The sequence below is a fragment of the Schistocerca serialis genome, chromosome 2 (assembly GCF_023864345.2).
Source record: "Schistocerca serialis cubense isolate TAMUIC-IGC-003099 chromosome 2, iqSchSeri2.2, whole genome shotgun sequence".
Lineage (NCBI taxonomy): Eukaryota > Metazoa > Arthropoda > Insecta > Orthoptera > Acrididae > Schistocerca > Schistocerca serialis.
In genome coordinates this window covers 1,122,328,976-1,122,347,850 of record NC_064639.1, presented here as the reverse complement: position 1 = coordinate 1,122,347,850, position 18,875 = coordinate 1,122,328,976, and the positions used below count along the sequence as shown (strand labels likewise).

At 48.8% G+C, this 18,875-nt stretch overlaps 10 non-coding genes across 10 annotated transcripts; all 10 read right to left on the bottom strand.

Annotated features, from left to right (window-relative positions):
• Positions 1 to 2,913: 2,913 nt before the first annotated feature.
• Trnav-gac (transfer RNA valine (anticodon GAC)) lies at positions 2,914 to 2,986 on the bottom strand. Its single transcript has one exon. It is a non-coding gene; the product is annotated as a tRNA-Val (tRNA).
• A 157-nt stretch (positions 2,987 to 3,143) lies between these two features.
• Positions 3,144 to 3,216, bottom strand: Trnav-cac (transfer RNA valine (anticodon CAC)). Its single transcript has one exon. It is a non-coding gene; the product is annotated as a tRNA-Val (tRNA).
• A 3,067-nt stretch (positions 3,217 to 6,283) lies between these two features.
• On the bottom strand, positions 6,284 to 6,356 carry Trnav-gac (transfer RNA valine (anticodon GAC)). The gene has a single exon. It is a non-coding gene; the product is annotated as a tRNA-Val (tRNA).
• A 157-nt stretch (positions 6,357 to 6,513) lies between these two features.
• Positions 6,514 to 6,586, bottom strand: Trnav-cac (transfer RNA valine (anticodon CAC)). Its single transcript has one exon. It is a non-coding gene; the product is annotated as a tRNA-Val (tRNA).
• Positions 6,587 to 9,657: 3,071 nt separating this feature from the next.
• Trnav-gac (transfer RNA valine (anticodon GAC)) lies at positions 9,658 to 9,730 on the bottom strand. The gene has a single exon. It is a non-coding gene; the product is annotated as a tRNA-Val (tRNA).
• Positions 9,731 to 9,887: 157 nt separating this feature from the next.
• Positions 9,888 to 9,960, bottom strand: Trnav-cac (transfer RNA valine (anticodon CAC)). The gene has a single exon. It is a non-coding gene; the product is annotated as a tRNA-Val (tRNA).
• A 3,071-nt stretch (positions 9,961 to 13,031) lies between these two features.
• On the bottom strand, positions 13,032 to 13,104 carry Trnav-gac (transfer RNA valine (anticodon GAC)). Its single transcript has one exon. It is a non-coding gene; the product is annotated as a tRNA-Val (tRNA).
• A 157-nt stretch (positions 13,105 to 13,261) lies between these two features.
• On the bottom strand, positions 13,262 to 13,334 carry Trnav-cac (transfer RNA valine (anticodon CAC)). The gene has a single exon. It is a non-coding gene; the product is annotated as a tRNA-Val (tRNA).
• Positions 13,335 to 16,405: 3,071 nt separating this feature from the next.
• Trnav-gac (transfer RNA valine (anticodon GAC)) lies at positions 16,406 to 16,478 on the bottom strand. The gene has a single exon. It is a non-coding gene; the product is annotated as a tRNA-Val (tRNA).
• Positions 16,479 to 16,635: 157 nt separating this feature from the next.
• On the bottom strand, positions 16,636 to 16,708 carry Trnav-cac (transfer RNA valine (anticodon CAC)). The gene has a single exon. It is a non-coding gene; the product is annotated as a tRNA-Val (tRNA).
• Positions 16,709 to 18,875: the final 2,167 nt, after the last annotated feature.

Here is an 18,875-nt window from a genome sequence, read left to right as displayed (position 1 = left end):
TAGCACCCCTAACGAGATAGCGGCGTTTCGCGCAGTCGTTATTGCAAGTCATATCAGCAAAAGCAATCACTTTCTCAGCAGCAGGCAGTGCGAGCCCAGCGGCAGCTCTACATGAAGGTACCAATAGCCCAGGAAGGCCGCCGACCGCAGGAATTCGCGCCGCCCCCATCCCGCCAGCGTACACGAGACTTCCAGGGCACCCTGGACGACATCGAGGGACTGGAATAATTGGCATTCGCCATGTCACAGGGCTCGTTGGTCTAGGGGTACGGAAGATGTCTTTGGGGATCTAACTGCGACGATCGCGCCTGACGCGAACGGCGAATTTCTCCGGGAGTTCCAGGTAGATGAGATTTTCGATTTTATTGCTCGCTCTCCGTCCAGTAAATCGCCGGGTCCAGACGGCCTGCCTAAAGAATTTTATCTCCGTTTTTGGCCTCTTTTGGGTGGCATTTTTACGCAGATTTTAAATGAGATTGTCAGGGGGATGGATGTGCCTGCCGATTTTAAAGTAGGGAAAATTGTTTTAATTCCGAAGTCTTCTGGTCGTTTATCTGCTGCCAATCTTCGTCCGCTCACATTGCTGAATTTTGACTACAAGACAGCTGCTAGAGCGCTCAATAGCCGGTTGTCCTCTCTGCTTCGGGGTGTGATTGGTGCACATCAATGTTGTTTTCATGATAGATCTATTCTGACACCAGTAGCCGAATATCGGGATGTTGTCTCGGTTGCGGCGGTTACAAACGTACATTGTGCCTTTGCCTTCCTTGATTTTCATAAGGCTTTTGATCACGTCAGTCATGTGTTTTTAGATCGTGTTTTAGGTACAATAGGTTTTAACGCTTCATCACGTGGTGTTCTTGGCAATTTGTATAGGGGAATAACAGCTCGGGTGTCAGTCAATGTGCAGCTGACGCCGCCCATTGCTATCCGCCGCGGAGTGCCTCAGGGTAGTCCGCTCTCTATGTCTTTATTCGTATTGTCCCTGGAACCGCTGCTTCGGACTATTGCTCTCAAGCTTCAGGGTATGTCCCTCTCTGGTGGGAAGCTCTCGGTTAAGGCATATGCGGATGATGTCGTTGTTCTCCTCCGTCAACGTGATGATATCCCGTTGTTGAAAGGGGCAGTTGATGCATACTGTCGTGTCTCTGGAGCGCGTCTCAATCAGGGTAAATGTAAGTTCCTTGATATTCGAAGATTTCGCGATGCTGACGTCCCTTGGGCCACTGTTGTCGATCGCCATACGTCCTTGGGGATTATCATTGATCGGTGTCCTCTAAAAATGGCGGCTCTCAATTGGAAATCGGTCACCGAGAAGATACAGGGGGCTCTGATGGTCCATGAGCAGCGCTCTGCTACCATTTTGCAAAAAGTCAGAATTTTAGACACCTACGTTCTATGTAAAGCTTATTATGTTGCTCAGCTGTTCCCACTTCCCATGATGGTGGCGAAAAGGTTGCGCCAATTGTCTAGCAGGTTTATATGGAAGGGCCATCTATTCAAGTTACGTTACGAGGTAATGACGAAACCGCGTCTCTCCGGAGGCTTGGGCCTCTCTGACATTACTCGCAAGGCGTCTGCTTTGTACGTCCGCCGAACGACTCTAATTGTTACGCAAGAAGTGACTTCAATTACATCCAGGCTTTTTACTGTTGTGCGTCCGGCGAGCCTTGCTCCACCTGTCGATGTCGGACGCCTAAATTTTAAGTTGAAACACATTCGGGAATTTTACATTGCGGTGAGTTACCTCGGTGACGTCTTCTTGCGGCGACCGGTGCCAACGACCAAGGGCTTGATTGCCCGCTGGGAGGGGCTGGCCGGTCCCAATCCAATAGAACTGGCGTCTCCACCTGTGTTCTGGAGGAACGTCTGGAAGAATGTTAGTCTGCCGATCCACTCTATGGCCGTGGCGTCCACGTGGTATAGGGTAATAAATAATTTGGTTCCCACCAATGTACGACTGCACCGTATTGGTCTTTCTGACACGGACACCTGTACTCGGTGCGGTCTCGTGGATACCCTTGAACATCGATTCACCTGCTGTGGGCACCTTGCTAATTGGCGTTGGCTCAGGAAACAACTTGCTTTTGTCACTAGGTCTGCTGAAGCCGCTTATACTATTGACATCATCGTCCGGCCCGATTCTTCCTTTTTTCCGCGAACGAAGCTCCATACCGTCATGTGGTTGATTGGCCATTTCGTACATTTTGTCAACGGTTGTCATGAAGAGGATGGACACCTAGCGTTTCGGCAGTACATGCTTACTGCTTACTGGCAGCGCTTGCGATTGCCAGGCCTCCGAGATGATTTTGCCAATATGCTTAGCCTGACATTTGAAAGAGAGGGTGTTGGCTAAGGTCACCTGTGTGAGCCATTTTCTTTTATACTGTTTCTGGATTTGCCGCCTTTATGTATGTTTCTTCTCTACACCAGGACTGAAGTTTTTCGTGTTTTAATCTTTATTTCAGTAAGCAGTCTACATTATATAGTCATGTTTCAGGATTTTAATTTCAGTAGTGTACTTCTTTTGAAGTGGCAGTGTTGTGGATGTTCCTTAATATTTTTTTCAATAGATATATTTGTTAGAGGAATAATAATTACGCATTCATTTTCTCATAATGTGCTGACACTGAATTGCAGGCATTTAAAAAAAAAAAAAAAGGGGTATGATTCCTGCTTAGGGTGCAGGAGGTCCCGGGTTCAAATCCCGGACGAGCCCTAGCATTTTGTGCAAACTGATCGCACGTCAGTGGCTGAGTCAGCGCAAAAAGCTCGCCGTCAATATCAAATGAATTTCTTATTCGATGTGAGCAATTGACACTCGGGTCCGACGCGTGAAGGCGATTACGAAGGTTTCGGGTACAGATGGTAGCAGATGCATGTTAGTACGTCTTGCTTAAAGTGATGAAAAAGTGTTTCCGCCCGGGATCGAACCGGGGACCTTCTGCGTGTCAGGCAGACGTGATAACCGCTACACCACGGAAACTGCTTGTGTGCACCTTACTTCACAGACAACTTATAGTGATGTTGCCATCGTAACTAAAAAATTCAATAAATGTGGTACTTGCAAACGAAGGGACATGCAGCAGATCCACACAAGACGTGGCTCATTGGAGGACAGTACGACATAGGCAGGAAAATACTGTTCCCGCCCGGGATCGAACCGGGGACCTTCTGCGTGTGAAGCAGACGTGATAACCGCTACACTACGGAAACGACGGACCTGAGGAGTCCATCCTTGTTCACTCGAACTTGCCTCAGACTTTCTCTCGTCCGCGAATGCACACACGACAGTTCTTTTGTCAGCCTGGAACCCATCACAGCCGAGGGCTCAAGAAGTCTTCGGGGTGCTCGAGAGGGTGTCTGCCGTAGCACCCCTAACGAGATAGTGGCGTTTCGCGCAGTCGTTATTGCAAGTCATATCAGCAAAAGCAATCACTTTCTCAGCAGCAGGCAGTGCGAGCCCAGCGGCAGCTCTACATGAAGGTACCAATAGCCCAGGAAGGCCGCCGACCGCAGGAATTCGCGCCGCCCCCATCCCGCCAGCGTACACGAGACTTCCAGGGCACCCTGGACGACATCGAGGGACTGGAATAATTGGCATTCGCCATGTCACAGGGCTCGTTGGTCTAGGGGTACGGAAGATGTCTTTGGGGATCTAACTGCGACGATCGCGCCTGACGCGAACGGCGAATTTCTCCGGGAGTTCCAGGTAGATGAGATTTTCGATTTTATTGCTCGCTCTCCGTCCAGTAAATCGCCGGGTCCAGACGGCCTGCCTAAAGAATTTTATCTCCGTTTTTGGCCTCTTTTGGGTGGCATTTTTACGCAGATTTTAAATGAGATTGTCAGGGGGATGGATGTGCCTGCCGATTTTAAAGTAGGGAAAATTGTTTTAATTCCGAAGTCTTCTGGTCGTTTATCTGCTGCCAATCTTCGTCCGCTCACATTGCTGAATTTTGACTACAAGACAGCTGCTAGAGCGCTCAATAGCCGGTTGTCCTCTCTGCTTCGGGGTGTGATTGGTGCACATCAATGTTGTTTTCATGATAGATCTATTCTGACACCAGTAGCCGAATATCGGGATGTTGTCTCGGTTGCGGCGGTTACAAACGTACATTGTGCCTTTGCCTTCCTTGATTTTCATAAGGCTTTTGATCACGTCAGTCATGTGTTTTTAGATCGTGTTTTAGGTACAATAGGTTTTAACGCTTCATCACGTGGTGTTCTTGGCAATTTGTATAGGGGAATAACAGCTCGGGTGTCAGTCAATGGGCAGCTGACGCCGCCCATTGCTATCCGCCGCGGAGTGCCTCAGGGTAGTCCGCTCTCTATGTCTTTATTCGTATTGTCCCTGGAACCGCTGCTTCGGACTATTGCTCTCAAGCTTCAGGGTATGTCCCTCTCTGGTGGGAAGCTCTCGGTTAAGGCATATGCGGATGATGTCGTTGTTCTCCTCCGTCAACGTGATGATATCCCGTTGTTGAAAGGGGCAGTTGATGCATACTGTCGTGTCTCTGGAGCGCGTCTCAATCAGGGTAAATGTAAGTTCCTTGATATTCGAAGATTTCGCGATGCTGACGTCCCTTGGGCCACTGTTGTCGATCGCCATACGTCCTTGGGGATTATCATTGATCGGTGTCCTCTAAAAATGGCGGCTCTCAATTGGAAATCGGTCACCGAGAAGATACAGGGGGCTCTGATGGTCCATGAGCAGCGCTCTGCTACCATTTTGCAAAAAGTCAGAATTTTAGACACCTACGTTCTATGTAAAGCTTATTATGTTGCTCAGCTGTTCCCACTTCCCATGATGGTGGCGAAAAGGTTGCGCCAATTGTCTAGCAGGTTTATATGGAAGGGCCATCTATTCAAGTTACGTTACGAGGTAATGACGAAACCGCGTCTCTCCGGAGGCTTGGGCCTCTCTGACATTACTCGCAAGGCGTCTGCTTTGTACGTCCGCCGAACGACTCTAATTGTTACGCAAGAAGTGACTTCAATTACATCCAGGCTTTTTACTGTTGTGCGTCCGGCGAGCCTTGCTCCACCTGTCGATGTCGGACGCCTAAATTTTAAGTTGAAACACATTCGGGAATTTTACATTGCGGTGAGTTACCTCGGTGACGTCTTCTTGCGGCGACCGGTGCCAACGACCAAGGGCTTGATTGCCCGCTGGGAGGGGCTGGCCGGTCCCAATCCAATAGAACTGGCGTCTCCACCTGTGTTCTGGAGGAACGTCTGGAAGAATGTTAGTCTGCCGATCCACTCTATGGCCGTGGCGTCCACGTGGTATAGGGTAATAAATAATTTGGTTCCCACCAATGTACGACTGCACCGTATTGGTCTTTCTGACACGGACACCTGTACTCGGTGCGGTCTCGTGGATACCCTTGAACATCGATTCACCTGCTGTGGGCACCTTGCTAATTGGCGTTGGCTCAGGAAACAACTTGCTTTTGTCACTAGGTCTGCTGAAGCCGCTTATACTATTGACATCATCGTCCGGCCCGATTCTTCCTTTTTTCCGCGAACGAAGCTCCATACCGTCATGTGGTTGATTGGCCATTTCGTACATTTTGTCAACGGTTGTCATGAAGAGGATGGACACCTAGCGTTTCGGCAGTACATGCTTACTGCTTACTGGCAGCGCTTGCGATTGCCAGGCCTCCGAGATGATTTTGCCAATATGCTTAGCCTGACATTTGAAAGAGAGGGTGTTGGCTAAGGTCACCTGTGTGAGCCATTTTCTTTTATACTGTTTCTGGATTTGCCGCCTTTATGTATGTTTCTTCTCTACACCAGGACTGAAGTTTTTCGTGTTTTAATCTTTATTTCAGTAAGCAGTCTACATTATATAGTCATGTTTCAGGATTTTAATTTCAGTAGTGTACTTCTTTTGAAGTGGCAGTGTTGTGGATGTTCCTTAATATTTTTTTCAATAGATATATTTGTTAGAGGAATAATAATTACGCATTCATTTTCTCATAATGTGCTGACACTGAATTGCAGGCATTTAAAAAAAAAAAAAAAAGGGGTATGATTCCTGCTTAGGGTGCAGGAGGTCCCGGGTTCAAATCCCGGACGAGCCCTAGCATTTTGTGCAAACTGATCGCACGTCAGTGGCTGAGTCAGCGCAAAAAGCTCGCCGTCAATATCAAATGAATTTCTTATTCGATGTGAGCAATTGACACTCGGGTCCGACGCGTGAAGGCGATTACGAAGGTTTCGAATACAGATGGTAGCAGATGCATGTTAGTACGTCTTGCTTAAAGTGATGAAAAAGTGTTTCCGCCCGGGATCGAACCGGGGACCTTCTGCGTGTCAGGCAGACGTGATAACCGCTACACCACGGAAACTGCTTGTGTGCACCTTACTTCACAGACAACTTATAGTGATGTTGCCATCGTAACTAAAAAATTCAATAAATGTGGTACTTGCAAACGAAGGGACATGCAGCAGATCCACACACGACGTGGCTCATTGGAGGACAATACGACATAGGCAGGAAAATACTGTTCCCGCCCGGGATCGAACCGGGGACTTTCTGCGTGTGAAGCAGACGTGATAACCGCTACACTACGGAAACGACGGACCTGAGGAGTCCATCCTTGTTCACTCGAACTTGCCTCAGACTTTCTCTCGTCCGCGAATGCACACACGACGGTTCTTTTGTCAGCCTGGAACCCATCACAGCCGAGGGCTCAAGAAGTCTTCGGGGTGCTCGAGAGGGTGTCTGCCGTAGCACCCCTAACGAGATAGCGGCGTTTCGCGCAGTCGTTATTGCAAGTCATATCAGCAAAAGCAATCACTTTCTCAGCAGCAGGCAGTGCGAGCCCAGCGGCAGCTCTACATGAAGGTACCAATAGCCCAGGAAGGCCGCCGACCGCAGGAATTCGCGCCGCCCCCATCCCGCCAGCGTACACGAGACTTCCAGGGCACCCTGGACGACATCGAGGGACTGGAATAATTGGCATTCGCCATGTCACAGGGCTCGTTGGTCTAGGGGTACGGAAGATGTCTTTGGGGATCTAACTGCGACGATCGCGCCTGACGCGAACGGCGAATTTCTCCGGGAGTTCCAGGTAGATGAGATTTTCGATTTTATTGCTCGCTCTCCGTCCAGTAAATCGCCGGGTCCAGACGGCCTGCCTAAAGAATTTTATCTCCGTTTTTGGCCTCTTTTGGGTGGCATTTTTACGCAGATTTTAAATGAGATTGTCAGGGGGATGGATGTGCCTGCCGATTTTAAAGTAGGGAAAATTGTTTTAATTCCGAAGTCTTCTGGTCGTTTATCTGCTGCCAATCTTCGTCCGCTCACATTGCTGAATTTTGACTACAAGACAGCTGCTAGAGCGCTCAATAGCCGGTTGTCCTCTCTGCTTCGGGGTGTGATTGGTGCACATCAATGTTGTTTTCATGATAGATCTATTCTGACACCAGTAGCCGAATATCGGGATGTTGTCTCGGTTGCGGCGGTTACAAACGTACATTGTGCCTTTGCCTTCCTTGATTTTCATAAGGCTTTTGATCACGTCAGTCATGTGTTTTTAGATCGTGTTTTAGGTACAATAGGTTTTAACGCTTCATCACGTGGTGTTCTTGGCAATTTGTATAGGGGAATAACAGCTCGGGTGTCAGTCAATGGGCAGCTGACGCCGCCCATTGCTATCCGCCGCGGAGTGCCTCAGGGTAGTCCGCTCTCTATGTCTTTATTCGTATTGTCCCTGGAACCGCTGCTTCGGACTATTGCTCTCAAGCTTCAGGGTATGTCCCTCTCTGGTGGGAAGCTCTCGGTTAAGGCATATGCGGATGATGTCGTTGTTCTCCTCCGTCAACGTGATGATATCCCGTTGTTGAAAGGGGCAGTTGATGCATACTGTCGTGTCTCTGGAGCGCGTCTCAATCAGGGTAAATGTAAGTTCCTTGATATTCGAGGATTTCGCGATGCTGACGTCCCTTGGGCCACTGTTGTCGATCGCCATACGTCCTTGGGGATTATCATTGATCGGTGTCCTCTAAAAATGGCGGCTCTCAATTGGAAATCGGTCACCGAGAAGATACAGGGGGCTCTGATGGTCCATGAGCAGCGCTCTGCTACCATTTTGCAAAAAGTCAGAATTTTAGACACCTACGTTCTATGTAAAGCTTATTATGTTGCTCAGCTGTTCCCACTTCCCATGATGGTGGCGAAAAGGTTGCGCCAATTGTCTAGCAGGTTTATATGGAAGGGCCATCTATTCAAGTTACGTTACGAGGTAATGACGAAACCGCGTCTCTCCGGAGGCTTGGGCCTCTCTGACATTACTCGCAAGGCGTCTGCTTTGTACGTCCGCCGAACGACTCTAATTGTTACGCAAGAAGTGACTTCAATTACATCCAGGCTTTTTACTGTTGTGCGTCCGGCGAGCCTTGCTCCACCTGTCGATGTCGGACGCCTAAATTTTAAGTTGAAACACATTCGGGAATTTTACATTGCGGTGAGTTACCTCGGTGACGTCTTCTTGCGGCGACCGGTGCCAACGACCAAGGGCTTGATTGCCCGCTGGGAGGGGCTGGCCGGTCCCAATCCAATAGAACTGGCGTCTCCACCTGTGTTCTGGAGGAACGTCTGGAAGAATGTTAGTCTGCCGATCCACTCTATGGCCGTGGCGTCCACGTGGTATAGGGTAATAAATAATTTGGTTCCCACCAATGTACGACTGCACCGTATTGGTCTTTCTGACACGGACACCTGTACTCGGTGCGGTCTCGTGGATACCCTTGAACATCGATTCACCTGCTGTGGGCACCTTGCTAATTGGCGTTGGCTCAGGAAACAACTTGCTTTTGTCACTAGGTCTGCTGAAGCCGCTTATACTATTGACATCATCGTCCGGCCCGATTCTTCCTTTTTTCCGCGAACGAAGCTCCATACCGTCATGTGGTTGATTGGCCATTTCGTACATTTTGTCAACGGTTGTCATGAAGAGGATGGACACCTAGCGTTTCGGCAGTACATGCTTACTGCTTACTGGCAGCGCTTGCGATTGCCAGGCCTCCGAGATGATTTTGCCAATATGCTTAGCCTGACATTTGAAAGAGAGGGTGTTGGCTAAGGTCACCTGTGTGAGCCATTTTCTTTTATACTGTTTCTGGATTTGCCGCCTTTATGTATGTTTCTTCTCTACACCAGGACTGAAGTTTTTCGTGTTTTAATCTTTATTTCAGTAAGCAGTCTACATTATATAGTCATGTTTCAGGATTTTAATTTCAGTAGTGTACTTCTTTTGAAGTGGCAGTGTTGTGGATGTTCCTTAATATTTTTTTCAATACATATATTTGTTAGAGGAATAATAATTACGCATTCATTTTCTCATAATGTGCTGACACTGAATTGCAGGCATTTAAAAAAAAAAAAAAAAAAAAGGGGTATGATTCCTGCTTAGGGTGCAGGAGGTCCTGGGTTCAAATCCCGGACGAGCCCTAGCATTTTGTGCAAACTGATCGCACGTCAGTGGCTGAGTCAGCGCAAAAAGCTCGCCGTCAATATCAAATGAATTTCTTATTCGATGTGAGCAATTGACACTCGGGTCCGACGCGTGAAGGCGATTACGAAGGTTTCGGGTACAGATGGTAGCAGATGCATGTTAGTACGTCTTGCTTAAAGTGATGAAAAAGTGTTTCCGCCCGGGATCGAACCGGGGACCTTCTGCGTGTCAGGCAGACGTGATAACCGCTACACCACGGAAACTGCTTGTGTGCACCTTACTTCACAGACAACTTATAGTGATGTTGCCATCGTAACTAAAAAATTCAATAAATGTGGTACTTGCAAACGAAGGGACATGCAGCAGATCCACACACGACGTGGCTCATTGGAGGACAATACGACATAGGCAGGAAAATACTGTTCCCGCCCGGGATCGAACCGGGGACCTTCTGCGTGTGAAGCAGACGTGATAACCGCTACACTACGGAAACGACGGACCTGAGGAGTCCATCCTTGTTCACTCGAACTTGCCTCAGACTTTCTCTCGTCCGCGAATGCACACACGACAGTTCTTTTGTCAGCCTGGAACCCATCACAGCCGAGGGCTCAAGAAGTCTTCGGGGTGCTCGAGAGGGTGTCTGCCGTAGCACCCCTAACGAGATAGCGGCGTTTCGCGCAGTCGTTATTGCAAGTCATATCAGCTAAAGCAATCACTTTCTCAGCAGCAGGCAGTGCGAGCCCAGCGGCAGCTCTACATGAAGGTACCAATAGCCCAGGAAGGCCGCCGACTGCAGGAATTCGCGCCGCCCCCATCCCGCCAGCGTACACGAGACTTCCAGGGCACCCTGGACGACATCGAGGGACTGGAATAATTGGCATTCGCCATGTCACAGGGCTCGTTGGTCTAGGGGTACGGAAGATGTCTTTGGGGATCTAACTGCGACGATCGCGCCTGACGCGAACGGCGAATTTCTCCGGGAGTTCCAGGTAGATGAGATTTTCGATTTTATTGCTCGCTCTCCGTCCAGTAAATCGCCGGGTCCAGACGGCCTGCCTAAAGAATTTTATCTCCGTTTTTGGCCTCTTTTGGGTGGCATTTTTACGCAGATTTTAAATGAGATTGTCAGGGGGATGGATGTGCCTGCCGATTTTAAAGTAGGGAAAATTGTTTTAATTCCGAAGTCTTCTGGTCGTTTATCTGCTGCCAATCTTCGTCCGCTCACATTGCTGAATTTTGACTACAAGACAGCTGCTAGAGCGCTCAATAGCCGGTTGTCCTCTCTGCTTCGGGGTGTGATTGGTGCACATCAATGTTGTTTTCATGATAGATCTATTCTGACACCAGTAGCCGAATATCGGGATGTTGTCTCGGTTGCGGCGGTTACAAACGTACATTGTGCCTTTGCCTTCCTTGATTTTCATAAGGCTTTTGATCACGTCAGTCATGTGTTTTTAGATCGTGTTTTAGGTACAATAGGTTTTAACGCTTCATCACGTGGTGTTCTTGGCAATTTGTATAGGGGAATAACAGCTCGGGTGTCAGTCAATGGGCAGCTGACGCCGCCCATTGCTATCCGCCGCGGAGTGCCTCAGGGTAGTCCGCTCTCTATGTCTTTATTCGTATTGTCCCTGGAACCGCTGCTTCGGACTATTGCTCTCAAGCTTCAGGGTATGTCCCTCTCTGGTGGGAAGCTCTCGGTTAAGGCATATGCGGATGATGTCGTTGTTCTCCTCCGTCAACGTGATGATATCCCGTTGTTGAAAGGGGCAGTTGATGCATACTGTCGTGTCTCTGGAGCGCGTCTCAATCAGGGTAAATGTAAGTTCCTTGATATTCGAGGATTTCGCGATGCTGACGTCCCTTGGGCCACTGTTGTCGATCGCCATACGTCCTTGGGGATTATCATTGATCGGTGTCCTCTAAAAATGGCGGCTCTCAATTGGAAATCGGTCACCGAGAAGATACAGGGGGCTCTGATGGTCCATGAGCAGCGCTCTGCTACCATTTTGCAAAAAGTCAGAATTTTAGACACCTACGTTCTATGTAAAGCTTATTATGTTGCTCAGCTGTTCCCACTTCCCATGATGGTGGCGAAAAGGTTGCGCCAATTGTCTAGCAGGTTTATATGGAAGGGCCATCTATTCAAGTTACGTTACGAGGTAATGACGAAACCGCGTCTCTCCGGAGGCTTGGGCCTCTCTGACATTACTCGCAAGGCGTCTGCTTTGTACGTCCGCCGAACGACTCTAATTGTTACGCAAGAAGTGACTTCAATTACATCCAGGCTTTTTACTGTTGTGCGTCCGGCGAGCCTTGCTCCACCTGTCGATGTCGGACGCCTAAATTTTAAGTTGAAACACATTCGGGAATTTTACATTGCGGTGAGTTACCTCGGTGACGTCTTCTTGCGGCGACCGGTGCCAACGACCAAGGGCTTGATTGCCCGCTGGGAGGGGCTGGCCGGTCCCAATCCAATAGAACTGGCGTCTCCACCTGTGTTCTGGAGGAACGTCTGGAAGAATGTTAGTCTGCCGATCCACTCTATGGCCGTGGCGTCCACGTGGTATAGGGTAATAAATAATTTGGTTCCCACCAATGTACGACTGCACCGTATTGGTCTTTCTGACACGGACACCTGTACTCGGTGCGGTCTCGTGGATACCCTTGAACATCGATTCACCTGCTGTGGGCACCTTGCTAATTGGCGTTGGCTCAGGAAACAACTTGCTTTTGTCACTAGGTCTGCTGAAGCCGCTTATACTATTGACATCATCGTCCGGCCCGATTCTTCCTTTTTTCCGCGAACGAAGCTCCATACCGTCATGTGGTTGATTGGCCATTTCGTACATTTTGTCAACGGTTGTCATGAAGAGGATGGACACCTAGCGTTTCGGCAGTACATGCTTACTGCTTACTGGCAGCGCTTGCGATTGCCAGGCCTCCGAGATGATTTTGCCAATATGCTTAGCCTGACATTTGAAAGAGAGGGTGTTGGCTAAGGTCACCTGTGTGAGCCATTTTCTTTTATACTGTTTCTGGATTTGCCGCCTTTATGTATGTTTCTTCTCTACACCAGGACTGAAGTTTTTCGTGTTTTAATCTTTATTTCAGTAAGCAGTCTACATTATATAGTCATGTTTCAGGATTTTAATTTCAGTAGTGTACTTCTTTTGAAGTGGCAGTGTTGTGGATGTTCCTTAATATTTTTTTCAATACATATATTTGTTAGAGGAATAATAATTACGCATTCATTTTCTCATAATGTGCTGACACTGAATTGCAGGCATTTAAAAAAAAAAAAAAAAAAAAGGGGTATGATTCCTGCTTAGGGTGCAGGAGGTCCCGGGTTCAAATCCCGGACGAGCCCTAGCATTTTGTGCAAACTGATCGCACGTCAGTGGCTGAGTCAGCGCAAAAAGCTCGCCGTCAATATCAAATGAATTTCTTATTCGATGTGAGCAATTGACACTCGGGTCCGACGCGTGAAGGCGATTACGAAGGTTTCGGGTACAGATGGTAGCAGATGCATGTTAGTACGTCTTGCTTAAAGTGATGAAAAAGTGTTTCCGCCCGGGATCGAACCGGGGACCTTCTGCGTGTCAGGCAGACGTGATAACCGCTACACCACGGAAACTGCTTGTGTGCACCTTACTTCACAGACAACTTATAGTGATGTTGCCATCGTAACTAAAAAATTCAATAAATGTGGTACTTGCAAACGAAGGGACATGCAGCAGATCCACACACGACGTGGCTCATTGGAGGACAATACGACATAGGCAGGAAAATACTGTTCCCGCCCGGGATCGAACCGGGGACCTTCTGCGTGTGAAGCAGACGTGATAACCGCTACACTACGGAAACGACGGACCTGAGGAGTCCATCCTTGTTCACTCGAACTTGCCTCAGACTTTCTCTCGTCCGCGAATGCACACACGACAGTTCTTTTGTCAGCCTGGAACCCATCACAGCCGAGGGCTCAAGAAGTCTTCGGGGTGCTCGAGAGGGTGTCTGCCGTAGCACCCCTAACGAGATAGCGGCGTTTCGCGCAGTCGTTATTGCAAGTCATATCAGCAAAAGCAATCACTTTCTCAGCAGCAGGCAGTGCGAGCCCAGCGGCAGCTCTACATGAAGGTACCAATAGCCCAGGAAGGCCGCCGACTGCAGGAATTCGCGCCGCCCCCATCCCGCCAGCGTACACGAGACTTCCAGGGCACCCTGGACGACATCGAGGGACTGGAATAATTGGCATTCGCCATGTCACAGGGCTCGTTGGTCTAGGGGTACGGAAGATGTCTTTGGGGATCTAACTGCGACGATCGCGCCTGACGCGAACGGCGAATTTCTCCGGGAGTTCCAGGTAGATGAGATTTTCGATTTTATTGCTCGCTCTCCGTCCAGTAAATCGCCGGGTCCAGACGGCCTGCCTAAAGAATTTTATCTCCGTTTTTGGCCTCTTTTGGGTGGCATTTTTACGCAGATTTTAAATGAGATTGTCAGGGGGATGGATGTGCCTGCCGATTTTAAAGTAGGGAAAATTGTTTTAATTCCGAAGTCTTCTGGTCGTTTATCTGCTGCCAATCTTCGTCCGCTCACATTGCTGAATTTTGACTACAAGACAGCTGCTAGAGCGCTCAATAGCCGGTTGTCCTCTCTGCTTCGGGGTGTGATTGGTGCACATCAATGTTGTTTTCATGATAGATCTATTCTGACACCAGTAGCCGAATATCGGGATGTTGTCTCGGTTGCGGCGGTTACAAACGTACATTGTGCCTTTGCCTTCCTTGATTTTCATAAGGCTTTTGATCACGTCAGTCATGTGTTTTTAGATCGTGTTTTAGGTACAATAGGTTTTAACGCTTCATCACGTGGTGTTCTTGGCAATTTGTATAGGGGAATAACAGCTCGGGTGTCAGTCAATGGGCAGCTGACGCCGCCCATTGCTATCCGCCGCGGAGTGCCTCAGGGTAGTCCGCTCTCTATGTCTTTATTCGTATTGTCCCTGGAACCGCTGCTTCGGACTATTGCTCTCAAGCTTCAGGGTATGTCCCTCTCTGGTGGGAAGCTCTCGGTTAAGGCATATGCGGATGATGTCGTTGTTCTCCTCCGTCAACGTGATGATATCCCGTTGTTGAAAGGGGCAGTTGATGCATACTGTCGTGTCTCTGGAGCGCGTCTCAATCAGGGTAAATGTAAGTTCCTTGATATTCGAGGATTTCGCGATGCTGACGTCCCTTGGGCCACTGTTGTCGATCGCCATACGTCCTTGGGGATTATCATTGATCGGTGTCCTCTAAAAATGGCGGCTCTCAATTGGAAATCGGTCACCGAGAAGATACAGGGGGCTCTGATGGTCCATGAGCAGCGCTCTGCTACCATTTTGCAAAAAGTCAGAATTTTAGACACCTACGTTCTATGTAAAGCTTATTATGTTGCTCAGCTGTTCCCACTTCCCATGATGGTGGCGAAAAGGTTGCGCCAATTGTCTAGCAGGTTTATATGGAAGGGCCATCTATTCAAGTTACGTTACGAGGTAATGACGAAACCGCGTCTCTCCGGAGGCTTGGGCCTCTCTGACATTACTCGCAAGGCGTCTGCTTTGTACGTCCGCCGAACGACTCTAATTGTTACGCAAGAAGTGACTTCAATTACATCCAGGCTTTTTACTGTTGTGCGTCCGGCGAGCCTTGCTCCACCTGTCGATGTCGGACGCCTAAATTTTAAGTTGAAACACATTCGGGAATTTTACATTGCGGTGAGTTACCTCGGTGACGTCTTCTTGCGGCGACCGGTGCCAACGACCAAGGGCTTGATTGCCCGCTGGGAGGGGCTGGCCGGTCCCAATCCAATAGAACTGGCGTCTCCACCTGTGTTCTGGAGGAACGTCTGGAAGAATGTTAGTCTGCCGATCCACTCTATGGCCGTGGCGTCCACGTGGTATAGGGTAATAAATAATTTGGTTCCCACCAATGTACGACTGCACCGTATTGGTCTTTCTGACACGGACACCTGTACTCGGTGCGGTCTCGTGGATACCCTTGAACATCGATTCACCTGCTGTGGGCACCTTGCTAATTGGCGTTGGCTCAGGAAACAACTTGCTTTTGTCACTAGGTCTGCTGAAGCCGCTTATACTATTGACATCATCGTCCGGCCCGATTCTTCCTTTTTTCCGCGAACGAAGCTCCATACCGTCATGTGGTTGATTGGCCATTTCGTACATTTTGTCAACGGTTGTCATGAAGAGGATGGACACCTAGCGTTTCGGCAGTACATGCTTACTGCTTACTGGCAGCGCTTGCGATTGCCAGGCCTCCGAGATGATTTTGCCAATATGCTTAGCCTGACATTTGAAAGAGAGGGTGTTGGCTAAGGTCACCTGTGTGAGCCATTTTCTTTTATACTGTTTCTGGATTTGCCGCCTTTATGTATGTTTCTTCTCTACACCAGGACTGAAGTTTTTCGTGTTTTAATCTTTATTTCAGTAAGCAGTCTACATTATATAGTCATGTTTCAGGATTTTAATTTCAGTAGTGTACTTCTTTTGAAGTGGCAGTGTTGTGGATGTTCCTTAATATTTTTTTCAATACATATATTTGTTAGAGGAATAATAATTACGCATTCATTTTCTCATAATGTGCTGACACTGAATTGCAGGCATTTAAAAAAAAAAAAAAAAAAAAGGGGTATGATTCCTGCTTAGGGTGCAGGAGGTCCCGGGTTCAAATCCCGGACGAGCCCTAGCATTTTGTGCAAACTGATCGCACGTCAGTGGCTGAGTCAGCGCAAAAAGCTCGCCGTCAATATCAAATGAATTTCTTATTCGATGTGAGCAATTGACACTCGGGTCCGACGCGTGAAGGCGATTACGAAGGTTTCGGGTACAGATGGTAGCAGATGCATGTTAGTACGTCTTGCTTAAAGTGATGAAAAAGTGTTTCCGCCCGGGATCGAACCGGGGACCTTCTGCGTGTCAGGCAGACGTGATAACCGCTACACCACGGAAACTGCTTGTGTGCACCTTACTTCACAGACAACTTATAGTGATGTTGCCATCGTAACTAAAAAATTCAATAAATGTGGTACTTGCAAACGAAGGGACATGCAGCAGATCCACACACGACGTGGCTCATTGGAGGACAATACGACATAGGCAGGAAAATACTGTTCCCGCCCGGGATCGAACCGGGGACCTTCTGCGTGTGAAGCAGACGTGATAACCGCTACACTACGGAAACGACGGACCTGAGGAGTCCATCCTTGTTCACTCGAACTTGCCTCAGACTTTCTCTCGTCCGCGAATGCACACACGACAGTTCTTTTGTCAGCCTGGAACCCATCACAGCCGAGGGCTCAAGAAGTCTTCGGGGTGCTCGAGAGGGTGTCTGCCGTAGCACCCCTAACGAGATAGCGGCGTTTCGCGCAGTCGTTATTGCAAGTCATATCAGCAAAAGCAATCACTTTCTCAGCAGCAGGCAGTGCGAGCCCAGCGGCAGCTCTACATGAAGGTACCAATAGCCCAGGAAGGCCGCCGACTGCAGGAATTCGCGCCGCCCCCATCCCGCCAGCGTACACGAGACTTCCAGGGCACCCTGGACGACATCGAGGGACTGGAATAATTGGCATTCGCCATGTCACAGGGCTCGTTGGTCTAGGGGTACGGAAGATGTCTTTGGGGATCTAACTGCGACGATCGCGCCTGACGCGAACGGCGAATTTCTCCGGGAGTTCCAGGTAGATGAGATTTTCGATTTTATTGCTCGCTCTCCGTCCAGTAAATCGCCGGGTCCAGACGGCCTGCCTAAAGAATTTTATCTCCGTTTTTGGCCTCTTTTGGGTGGCATTTTTACGCAGATTTTAAATGAGATTGTCAGGGGGATGGATGTGCCTGCCGATTTTAAAGTAGGGAAAATTGTTTTAATTCCGAAGTCTTCTGGTCGTTTATCTGCTGCCAATCTTCGTCCGCTCACATTGCTGAATTTTGACTACAAGACAGCTGCTAGAGCGCTCAATAGCCGGTTGTCCTCTCTGCTTCGGGGTGTGATTGGTGCACATCAATGTTGTTTTCATGATAGATCTATTCTGACACCAGTAGCCGAATATCGGGATGTTGTCTCGGTTGCGGCGGTTACAAACGTACATTGTGCCTTTGCCTTCCTTGATTTTCATAAGGCTTTTGATCACGTCAGTCATGTGTTTTTAGATCGTGTTTTAGGTACAATAGGTTTTAACGCTTCATCACGTGGTGTTCTTGGCAATTTGTATAGGGGAATAACAGCTCGGGTGTCAGTCAATGGGCAGCTGACGCCGCCCATTGCTATCCGCCGCGGAGTGCCTCAGGGTAGTCCGCTCTCTATGTCTTTATTCGTATTGTCCCTGGAACCGCTGCTTCGGACTATTGCTCTCAAGCTTCAGGGTATGTCCCTCTCTGGTGGGAAGTCTCGGTTAAGGCATATGCGGATGATGTCGTTGTTCTCCTCCGTCAACGTGATGATATCCCGTTGTTGAAAGGGGCAGTTGATGCATACTGTCGTGTCTCTGGAGCGCGTCTCAATCAGGGTAAATGTAAGTTCCTTGATATTCGAAGATTTCGCGATGCTGACGTCCCTTGGGCCACTGTTGTCGATCGCCATACGTCCTTGGGGATTATCATTGATCGGTGTCCTCTAAAAATGGCGGCTCTCAATTGGAAATCGGTCACCGAGAAGATACAGGGGGCTCTGATGGTCCATGAGCAGCGCTCTGCTACCATTTTGCAAAAAGTCAGAATTTTAGACACCTACGTTCTATGTAAAGCTTATTATGTTGCTCAGCTGTTCCCACTTCCCATGATGGTGGCGAAAAGGTTGCGCCAATTGTCTAGCAGGTTTATATGGAAGGGCCATCTATTCAAGTTACGTTACGAGGTAATGACGAAACCGCGTCTCTCCGGAGGCTTGGGCCTCTCTGACATTACTCGCAAGGCGTCTGCTTTGTACGTCCGCCGAACGACTCTAATTGTTACGCAAGAAGTGACTTCAATTACATCCAGGCTTTTTACTGTTGTGCGTCCGGCGAGCCTTGCTCCACCTGTCGATGTCGGACGCCTAAATTTTAAGTTGAAACACATTCGGGAATTTTACATTGCGGTGAGTTACCTCGGTGACGTCTTCTTGCGGCGACCGGTGCCAACGACCAAGGGCTTGATTGCCCGCTGGGAGGGGCTGGCCGGTCCCAATCCAATAGAACTGGCGTCTCCACCTGTGTTCTGGAGGAACGTCTGGAAGAATGTTAGTCTGCCGATCCACTCTATGGCCGTGGCGTCCACGTGGTATAGGGTAATAAATAATTTGGTTCCCACCAATGTACGACTGCACCGTATTGGTCTTTCTGACACGGACACCTGTACTCGGTGCGGTCTCGTGG